This window comes from Dasypus novemcinctus, chromosome 31 (genome assembly GCF_030445035.2).
Source record: "Dasypus novemcinctus isolate mDasNov1 chromosome 31, mDasNov1.1.hap2, whole genome shotgun sequence".
NCBI lineage: Eukaryota > Metazoa > Chordata > Mammalia > Cingulata > Dasypodidae > Dasypus > Dasypus novemcinctus.
In genome coordinates, this window is record NC_080703.1 from 6,549,032 (window position 1) to 6,559,982 (window position 10,951).

The following is a 10,951-nucleotide window of genomic DNA, read 5'->3' on the forward strand; positions in this document are numbered from 1 at the left end:
GACTACTATAACATTTATAATTATAGAACGATACAGAAAAAAATCCTTTAATAAAATACAGGGAAGTGAATGTGTCTTAAGCAGCTGGACTCCTACCCACAATGTGGTAGGTCCCGTTTTCAGTTCCCAGTGCCTCCTAAAGAGGATGAGCCAAATAACAAGCTGACAGGACAAGCTGACTTGGTGAGCTGATGCAACAAGGTGACACAGTGAGCTGATGCAACCAGATGATGCAGTGAGTGATGTAACTAAGAGACACAGTGAAGAAACACAATGAGACATATCAAATGGAGCAGAGGTGGTTTGAGTAATTAGGAGCCTCCCTCCCACATGGGAGGCCCCAGGTTCTGTTCCCAGTGCCTCCTAAAAAGAAGATGAGCAGACAGCAAGTGCAAACAACTGGGGGGGGTCAATTAAAATAAAATCTTTAAGTATATATGTATTCAGGAGCTTTTATTTTAAATGTACAATGAAGTAAAGTAAATTTAGGGAGGGTTGTGAGGGGGCAGGTTTGATTGTGGGGGAAATCTTCTAAAACGTAAATCATGAGTGAATTACATTGCATTTAGTGAAGTACAGATGCTTCACTCTTCAATTACGGCCAGGTTAAAGCTTAAGGGGAGAGTGAGACAAGGCAGGCAGGTGTGGAAAGGGCTGCAGAGTTAGGAGACTGGGTTTCTACCGCCGGCTATTTCTGGGGCCTTGAACAGGATAAGTAGCTGCCATTTACTTTGCACCTGCTCTGTGCAGAGCTCCATGCTAAGGACTTGAACACAGGCTTGTATGATTTCCAGGGGCCTTGGACTTGGGCAATGTTCCCTCTCCAAAGCTCAGAGATGGTCAATGCCTGCCTTGGATATAGAACCACGGGTGAAGATGAGACTTGAACCTGGTCTGAGCAGCGATGCAGCAGAGGACTGCGAATCTGTGTTCAGGAGTCAGGCACGTGGGATTGATTTCAACCTCTCTTGCAAATTGTATAACCTTGGGCCTCATTTCCAAATGGCTAATCAGAAAATAAGGATGAAATGAGTTAATACACATAAAAACATTTAGCAAAAGGCCCACCACAAAGTAATCACAGGACATATTAGCTAGTAATATCTGCATTTCTACCAGTATTAGGGTTCTCTGAAGAAACAGCCAATAGGATATGGGGCCATATGTAAATAGGAAGGGATTTGTTAGTAGAATTGGCTTAGTGACCCTAGGGATAGGCAAGTTCAGATTTCCTAGGGCAGGCCATGCATTGGAAACAGCACAGGAGATGACTTCCTCGGGAGAAGCTGGAGAAGTAGAGAAAGGAGATGTAACTGCTGAGAGACTTGGTGTTGCTTTAAGACCTCCAGCTGCTGGGGTGATGGGACTCCCCTCCTTGCTGAAGGCAGTCACTCTTGTTTGTGGATGTAACCAGCCTTAGATGCAACCAACTGCCTAATAAGCTAAAGTCACCAACAGAATGTCCTCACAGTGGCAGGCCAGGGCTTGCATCATCCAATGACTCGGCACCAACTGGATGGTGATTAACCATCACATGTAACTTTTTAGATCTCTTTATCTTTACTTTTTAAGGTTTTTTTTTTTTATCTTTAGCATAGGTTATTGAAACTCTATGAGTTCTAGAGCTCTAAGTTCCCTTTAAAATTTTATGCTTCTTTGCAGAGAAGGAATGAGACATATAGAATCAAATTAAAGATTGACCGGGAGAGAGATGCAATCGATTCGGATGTGTTCACATGCCCAATTGCCACTCACCTGGGGGCCAGGCTGAAAGGACTCTCACATCTTGGAAACATGTGAAGTGGTCTCATTTACAGTTCTTAGCGGTACTTACTTACAGTTCATGCAGTTCATGGCTTTGGGCCTGAGCCCTGTTCTGGATCATTCTATGCCTCAGAAACCCTTCCACAGTCCCTCTTTGCTACCGAGACCAAGCCCAGTGTCACGTCTGCCTTCTGTGAGTTCTCTTGTCCTTCTCTGCCCCACTTTGCAGCCCTCCCCCACCAACCCACAACTCTAGTCCATCCTCCTTGTTTCTCAGCTCACCCTTGGTATGAAAGTAAACCCTGAGCTTAGAGTTTAAAGAGGGGAGACCTGACTACATTGCCATGCACATTGGTAATGTGGTTGTGAATACTGTGAAGAAAACGTGCAGCCTAGAACATTCCTCCACCCTCTCCACTCAGGTCCTCATCCATCATGGCCTTTTCCTGCATTGCTCTTTCAGTTCCCTCCTCCATGGAGCCCTTGCCTCATCTGGCCTCCCCCTGTGCACTTCACACATCTATCATATAAGGGATTCCCACTTGCAGGTGTTGTGCTAAGTGCTCCAGGGTAAAGGAGAAAAGACCCCCTGTGCTTGCCTTAGCAGTTGTGTGGGACAAAGAGATAAGTGAGCCCACATTCCAGTGATGTGCAGCCGGCATTCTGCAAACCTCTGCGGGAGTGCAGGAGACTTCAGGCCAACCCAGGGAGTGAGAGGAGGCCCTTGGGTGGGTTCCTGAGTTGCAGGCTGCCGTGGATGGGGAGCATCTGATACATGGCGCCGGCTGCAGCACACTGTGCAAAGCATGAAGCAAAGTCAGGCCACGGGGCTGGTGCTCCCTCTGCAACTGCTTAAAATGTTTCATCCTGCAAGACTGCATGTGCTTGTTATGAAAAATTTAAGCTACTGAGTACATGACTGCTGCGTTCACTAACCATCCCACTACAAGAGGAGGGATTTGACAAGTTGTTAGATTTCAAATTCCAGTCCTTACGACCCGAATCCTCATGTATATCTAATTCTAATGTTTCTATAGACACAAGCCAAATGGGCGATAATGCTGGGGCCATCTGAATTTCCTCATATAGTCTGCCCACCAACCCTGTAGTGGTGTTAGACAAAGCAGGTGACATCTAGTAGCAAGTGAAACCAAGATTCAAACCATTTTAGTATTCACTGCGTAGCACTGGTCTCTGATGATGACCCTGAAGAATTAGAGGTGACATTCACATAAATGGTTAGAGATTAGCAAGACATTTCCCAGTGTCCCTGTTGGAAGTGTTGGAGCCATGCATTTGAAGATAATTTTGAACACAGCATCTTCTTGCCATTAGTCTTCAAAATTAAAGCAGAGAAAGGAAAATGATTAAAAAGAGCTGTACTTGTGAGCATCACCTCTTAAGCAATGGAGGTACTCTCTGGTCAGTAGGGGGCAGCAAAGCTTAGATTTATTGGCCACCCATGAAACTCTGGATGGTCCCTGGATCCTGTAATTGCTGGACAGAGCAGTAGCTGCAGAAGGGTACAGTGACCGTTCCGGCTGAGCAAAAGGGGAGCAGTTTCTCTTGCACTCCTTACCTTCCTCCCAGTGAAGAAGCACTTTGCCTGAGCCAGGCCTGGAGGCAGAGGGATGGTGCTGCTGGGAGAGGTGCCTGTGGAGTGTGTGGTCCTAAAGTTGCTGCCTTCCAAGCCTTCGTAGGATGGTGCATAAGGAACTTGGGGAATGCTTGTCAGATGGAAGGAAAACTAGGGAGGAGCAGAAATCAGTGTAGTTGAGATAGTCCTGGGGAAGAAGAGCAGTCAGTTCCCTCCAAAAATGCTACACCACCACAAGGGCTTGGGCCACAAATCCAGAGGGGATTTTGGCTCATTGGTGAACTGAGCACCTCTGGAGGCTGAGATATTCCCAAAATTTCAAATAAGTGTAGTCTAAATAGTGGAGGATAGTCAATGAAACATGCCATGGAATTGCTTAGGGCAGCACCTGGCAAACAGTGAAGGGAATGCTTAGTCAATGGCAGGTGCTATCATCGCTTCTCATAGAGGTGCCTAGGGTGCTTTCTTTTCCAGTCAGATTTTATTGACACAGCTTTTGGTGAGGGTACGTGTAATGAGGGGTAGGAGAAGCACAGACTGGGTTGCTGGGTCATACTTCTAGGGGTGCCATAATTCTAGGGTCCCCTACTGCTAGTGTGCTGTACTTCTAGGGGTACCATACTTCTAGGGTCCTCTACTTCTAGGGGTGCCACTGTGAATGTGTGGTTACTGTTTTTGTTAATTAGCATCAAGGACATGGTACTGAAAAATCTCTAAAACCTCTGCCTGCAGCAAGGACCTGCGGGCAAGAAGCCCCCTGAGAGGGGTGCTCGTTGGTCCCGGCCTGAGAGCGACCCCTCCCCTGCTTGCCTGTCCACCTACACTCCCTGCTGCCTACCCCTTCTGAAAGCTGCACCGTCCTTGTCCTCTCTTTCTGCCTCCTGCACATCAATGGGCTCGGCCTCAGGGCCACCTCAGATGCTCTTCCCTCTGCCTGGAATGACCAACTGTTCCCCAGATTTCACAAGTCTGGCTCCTCATTATCATTTATGTTTCAAGCCGGTCTTCCTAGAGCCACCCTGGTTAAAGTATTCCCAAGGCCAGTTTTGTTCCCCTTTTCCTTTTTACTGATACACACACACACATTCGAGGCTTTAGAATTAAGTGAATTTTCGACAAAAGGAACGCACCTCTTGAACCAGCATTTGACTCAAGAAACAGCAGAGCGCTGCGGAACAGCTCAGTTTTCCCAGATATTACTTGGCTGGATTCGATTCGTGCCGCTGCACACCCGCACATGCCAGTACCATGAGCGGTGATCCCTCATGATGACCGAGGCGCTGAAAATTGATTCGTTGCACGTTGACACGATGCTGCTGCGGACACACTGAGTTAATATACCATGGCAATGAATTCCACCTTTTTCTTCCACTAGTGTTCCGCGGCTCCTGGAGGGTTTCAGATGCCGGGCGCGGGTGGCCTGCACTTCTTCCAGACAGCCCGCTTGGGACCCTCCGCGAGCTCAAGGGCAAGGGCAAGCCGGCGCAGGCCCCCAGTCCAGCAGACGCGGCTCCTAGCGTCCCAAGTGGGCGCTCCAGGGACCCGCAGGGAGACGGGAGGGCACGGTCCCATCCCCAGCCCGGCTGCGCCCTCGGCCCTGCGCCCCTGGCCCTGCGCCCCAGCCCTGCGCTCCCTGCCCAGCTTTGTGACGCGAGGCCGCGGTTTCCCGGCAACTGCCGAACGCGGGCGCCTGGCAGCTAGGCGGACTCAGGCGGGGCCCCCGGCCGGGTGGGACCGACCTGGCCTGGGCGGAGAAGCTGGATGGGGGCGGCCTGGGGGACGAGGAGATCGCCGCCGCCACGCTGCGGGGCAAGCCCCGGCCGCCGCCCATCTCGGCGCTGTCCGCCTTCAGCTACTTCCCGCTGCGGCGCCTGGACCCCGAGGAGCACAGCTACTTCTCCCGCCAGGCCAGGGTGAGACGGGAGGGGCGGCATCGAGCGGCCGGGGTGAGGCGGTGCTGGAGGCAGGGCTCCCCTGTCAGGGAGCGGCTGGGGCGGGGCTGTGCCACCCGGAGCGGGGACTGGACACCCAGCGGCACCGCGTGGAAGGGGTCTGGGGACCAGGCAGGGGGTGGGGGCGGGGCCCGGGCAGGCCGGGGGATGCTTCTGTGGGGGTGGGAGCAGGACATCATACTGGGAAAGGTCTACCGGGAAGGTCAAGTGACGGGAGGGGGCGGGGATTGCTCACCAGGGAGGAAGACTCGATGGGGCGCCCAGGAGTGGAGGGGGCAGGGGCTGCTCCGCGGGGTCGTTGGGACAGGCACCTGGACCCTGAAGAGCAGAGCTTCTATTACTGAGAGACACAGATGCACCCCTCCCCCCCAGAGCTGGAGGGGCCCCGCGGCAATCCGGGGGTGCTCGAAGAGTCTAGAAAGGGAGCCCCGAGGCTATCCAGTGTGCAGGATGCGGCCCCCTGAGCAGTATGTGTGGTGGTTCCCGGGGCTGTGAATAAGCAGCCAGGCTGATGGACAGTCCTGGGTCCCGGGAACCCTCGGGCCGCCTTCCTACCCACCAAGAACCAGGAATAGGTCTGCACCGTCTGGCCCGGCCCCTCTGGGAAGATGTGCGTGGTGGGAAGAGCTCTGGGGTCTAAGCACTGGAAGCACCCAAGAGAGGGCAGAAGGAAGGAAGAGAAGGGTGTTCAGAGTTGTCCAGGTCACCCATTCGTTTCTTTTCAACATTGTTACTGTCCGTCCCTAGGGCGTTCCTCAAGGCATCTGATTAGATAAAAGCCTTGGTTGAGGACCCTCAGCCTGGCGGACAGCTGGGCACCTGGGCTATCCCTCAGCCCTCCTGGAGGGATGGTAGTGCCAGAAGAGGGACATCTCAATTTTCTCAGCCTGCTGTCACAAGTGCCATGAACTAGGTGGCTAAAAACACCAGGAACCGCTCTCTCAGCCCTGCAGGCTGAAGCCTCAAGTGTGTGGGCCGTTCTGGTGGGTCAGTCCTGGCCGCTGGGGCACCTGTCCCTTTGCCAGCAAGCCTTCGGTTTTCAGTGCCTCCTCAGTCACCCTATGGCCTGCTCTGTCTCTCTTCTCATGAGGCACTCCCCTTCTATCTGTGCCCACACGTCCCTTCTAAAGACAGCAGCCATCCTGGACTAAAGTTCCACCCACTGCAGTCGGCCTCATTCAGTTTAAATGATTCTGCTTGCAGTAATGCTTTTGCAAAAAGTTCATGTTCCCAGGTACCTGGGATTAGGACTTCAAGGTATCTTTTTGGGGCACACAGCTCAACCCATAATGTGGAACACAGATTCCCTTGGAAAGGAAGTTAATGGTGTGGAAAATAATTCCAAAAAATGCCTCCTTCCTCTTCTCCTAGCCACCCAGTATTAGTGGTGCCCAGGTGAGTCCCCAGTTCTGGTCAACTCTCGCTGGAGTACTAGTGGGAGGCCTCTTGAGTCTCATGAGCTTCACTTCACACATAGAAGCGTAGTTTCCAGTTGAAGCAACTATGGCCCTCAGCCTGCCCCCCGGGATGTCTCTAGAATCCAAGGTACCCCTCTGCCTGGCTTCTAGCATGTGGAAGGACTAGATGGAGGAAGGAAGGAAGGAAGGGGACTTCTGGGGCCATCTGACAAGGTACCTGTCTCTGCTGGCCATTGAAATGGAGAGGGGTGGAACGGAAGGGTTCCCGACCTTCTGCCAACACACAATTCATGTATTTTCTTCCTGTGAGCAATAGGTTTTGAACAACTGTAAATAGTTTCACTTATTAAATGGGGTTTACATTTTGAGTCTATGGTACCTATGATACTGCCAGTGAGTTGATGGCCATCATGTGATAATAGTGAAAAAGCCAGGACTCTTGGTGTCTGAAGTTGTTCAATGCTTCTTTATCGAGAGAATATAAAATTCATCTGGATTTTCAGAATAACAAAGAGAGTTCATGCTATACCATTTTGTTTGTACCTTTGAGGAGTCCCTTTCCATAGCACCCTAAGGTGGATTGTAGATTGCTCCTTGATAGGGTGTCACTGATGGAAAGTACTGTTGAGGACTGCACAGTGGGGCTTGTGGTTTCTGAAGCTGGAATGTGGTAGAAATGCAGAGCAGAGCCCCTGCCCCCTGCGGGCCAGGCCCAAGACGAAGAAGGGCAGAGTGAGCCTGAAGACTCAGTATCTCCTTCTTGAATTTGCCGGTCTGATAAGCAGTCCCACCTTCCAGGGCTGACTGAACAAGGGCCGGAGAGGGGCCTGGAGGTAGGAAGTGACTGGGGCTCTGCCCCTTGGAGGAAAATCAAGAATGAGCCATAAGCACGCCTTTCTATATGACACTGTAGGCACACTAAGGCCTGTGGGCCAAATCTGGCCCCAAGCCAGTTTTGATAAAGTTTTATTAGAACATAGCCACACCCATTCATTTCTCTATCCTCCCTGTGTAGGATGTCGTGGTTGAGTGATAGTGACAGAGCCCCTGGGACAGGAGAGTTCCCACCTGGCCCTTCACAGAGAAAGTCGCTGACTCCTGCTCTAATGCCTTACTGCCGACTGGAAAATGGGAATTGTCTTTAGAATACATTCATTCAAATGGGATTTTATGTGTTTAAAGCATTTCATGGCCGTTTTGATTAGCTGGGGTTACAGGCAAATTCAAGTCCTGGAGCTTTGTGTATGCCAAAAGGAAATTATGCAACTGAAATAAATATTAATTAAAATCTAAAGAAAAGAGCCTTAAAAGCAACAAGAACAGCAAAAGGCATTTCAAAGTCCATTTGTACCAATGTTCACACCATGGTATTGGGATTATGGGCACTGGTATTTGATCAACTCCAGGGCTCCAGGCGCAGTTTCTCCAACCTTGGGATCATTGATCATAAAGAGTGTGAATTCTGTACTACAGGTTTGCTGAAGGACCAAACTGCCCCAAAATTCATTGCAGGTACGTTCAGCCCCTAGCAAAGCTGATCAAATTACTTCCTAAGTCAATTTCCTTGGAGCACAGTTAACAGTAGTCAGTGTGTTGGTTAGCATCCCAGGCTGAGGAGTCCCGGGTGGAAGTATCAGCGCTACCGTGACTAGCTATGGAGCCTTCACAAGTCACAGCCTCTCTGTCTCACTTTGCCATTCTAGGACAGATCAAACAGAACCAACCTCATGGACCACTTATAAGAATGAATGTAATTAGCATGCATACAGTGACTCACAGTAAGCCCTGGGTCATTGGAGCTCTAATTACTGTTTGGTTTTTAATTTTTAATCTTTTAATTATCTTTTTTTAAAGTTAATAGATCACACAAAAAGTTACATTAAAAAACATAAGAGGTTCCCATATACTCCACTCCCCACTCCCATCAATTTTTAGTTGTATTTTTTAAAGATACATAGATCACAAAAAATGTTACATTCAAAAAATATAAGAGGTTCCCATATACCCCCACCCCCCTCACTCCACTCCTCCCGCATCATCAACCTCTTTCATTAGTGTGGCACATTCATTCTATTTGGTGAATACATTTTGGAGCACTGCTACACCCCATAGACTAATTGGCTTTGGCTAGTGATGGTCAGTGCCCTTTTGCTAAGGATTGCGTCCACAGGGCCAAGCCTTTCCTTCCTGATCTGATCACTGTCAGAGAGGCACATGATAGATCCTTCAACCTGGGGGCTTAAATAAGCAGTTCTGGGGCATTGTCAGACTAGCCCTGGCAAACTGAGACAGTGGTTAAAAGTAAAGATAGACTTCCCTTGCCAAGAGGTGTGTGTGTGTGTGTGTGTATGTGTGTGTGTGTGGCAGGGAGGCTCTGCTCAGTCCAGTCTCAGGAACCCAGGTGGAGGGAGGGTCACCAGTCAGGCTGTTGTCCTTTCAGTGTGAAGTCTTTGGAGCTCCTGGCCATGGGTGCTTACATGCTTCTGCCTGAAGAGTCACACATGGCTCCTTGATCACATGCAAGCACCAGCAGAGGAGCAGGGATGGTTATTCCTGTGGGTGGCCGGGAGTGCAGGAGAATTGGCTATTGGTGCCATCTACCACTCAGCTGATCCTGAAGTGCCCTCCAGGGTTGGGTCTCTGGCTGCATTTCCCACTGCTGGAAAGCCCTTGCTTCTCCTACCAAGTGCCCTTTCTCAGCCAGCAGCTCTATCTGCAGTACCAAGGTCTCCTCCACTGTCACGTCCATTTCCTACCCCCAGCACCACCAACATCAGCAACCCTCCTTCTGTGTCACCCTGCACTTTGTTCACACCTCAGCTATTTCCTGAGGGAAAACTGATGGTACACAACAAGGGCCAAACCAGTATCAGGAAACACTCAATTTCAACAATACTCAAAACACAAAGGGCCAAATGGATATCAAGAGAGAAAGGTAAATGGAGTTTGTTTTGTTTTGTGTTTTTATTTATTTAATTCATTTTTTAAAATATTACATTAAAAAAATATGAGGTCTGCATGTACCCCCATCCCCCTAACCCCACTACTCCCCCCATAGCAACATTCTCCTCCATCATCATGACACATTCATTGCATTTGGTGAATACATCTCTGAGCATCACTGCACCTCATGGTCAACGGTCCACATCATAGCCCACACTCTCCCACGTTCCATCCAGTGGGCCATGGGAAGATCTACAATGTCCAGTAATTGTCCCTGCAGCACCACCCAGGACAACTCCAAGTCCCAAGAATGCCTCCGCATCTCATCTCTTACTCCCATTCCCCACACCCAGCAGCCACCATGTCCACTTTTTCCATGCCAATGCCATATTTTCTTTAAATACTAACCACAATAGTTCATGAATAGAATATCAGTAAATCCACTCTAATCCATATTCTATCCCTCCATCCTGTGGACCTTAGATTGGTTGTGTCCATTGCACATCTATGTCAACAGGGGGCTCAGATTCCACATGGATGCTGGATGCATTCCTCCTGCTTTCAGTTGTAGGTACTCTAGGCTCCATGGTGTGGTGATTGACCTTCTTCATCTCCATGTTATCTGAGTGGGGTAAGTCCAATAAACCAGAGTGTAGGAGCTGAAGTCTGCTGAAGCTCAGGGCCTGACTATCACGTGGTCAGTCCAGAGATTTAGATGCCCTAGAAATATCTTAAACCCCAGCACCAACTACAATTCTGATAAAGTAACAGGAAAAGCTTGTGAAAAGAGATCACATCTGAGTCCAGCTCTATCACACAGAAACACAAACTCCAAAGAAGGGCCAACTGACATGGCACTGAACTCCATCTGCCATGACCATAAGACCTGTGGGTCTCTGTAGCCCTCAGAAGAACCAATACCTGCGGTTGTATCTACTTTATCTGTCTCTGAGACTCTGCTCAGGTGTGCATAATGGCAAACCCTCTGATAACCTCCAGGCTCTTTTTTAGAGACTCATAGCCATATAAACTCATTTGTCCTTTCCATTTCCCCCTTGATTTAGGCCAAAAAGCATTTTTAACTCCTGTTATTATATGTAGACTGGGATATTCTGCTGGTCCGAGTTGAACCATTTATTCAAGGTCATTGTCTAGTTACGTCATCAGCTGGTACTTGGTAGTGATCCCTCAGCACCAGGGAGGCTCATCCCCAGGAGTCATGTCCCATGCTGGGGGTGGGGGGGTGGGGAAGGCAATGCATTTACATGCTGAGTTTG

General features: G+C 49.6%; 1 long non-coding RNA gene across 1 annotated transcript; it reads right to left on the reverse strand.

The window, feature by feature from the left end:
- Positions 1-436: 436 nt before the first annotated feature.
- LOC139437960 (uncharacterized) lies at positions 437-4,901 on the reverse strand. The gene is made up of 2 exons (XR_011647822.1): positions 4,492-4,901; positions 437-1,006 (listed from the first exon to the last, which is right to left on the reverse strand). It is a non-coding gene; the product is annotated as an uncharacterized lncRNA (long non-coding RNA).
- Positions 4,902-10,951: the final 6,050 nt, after the last annotated feature.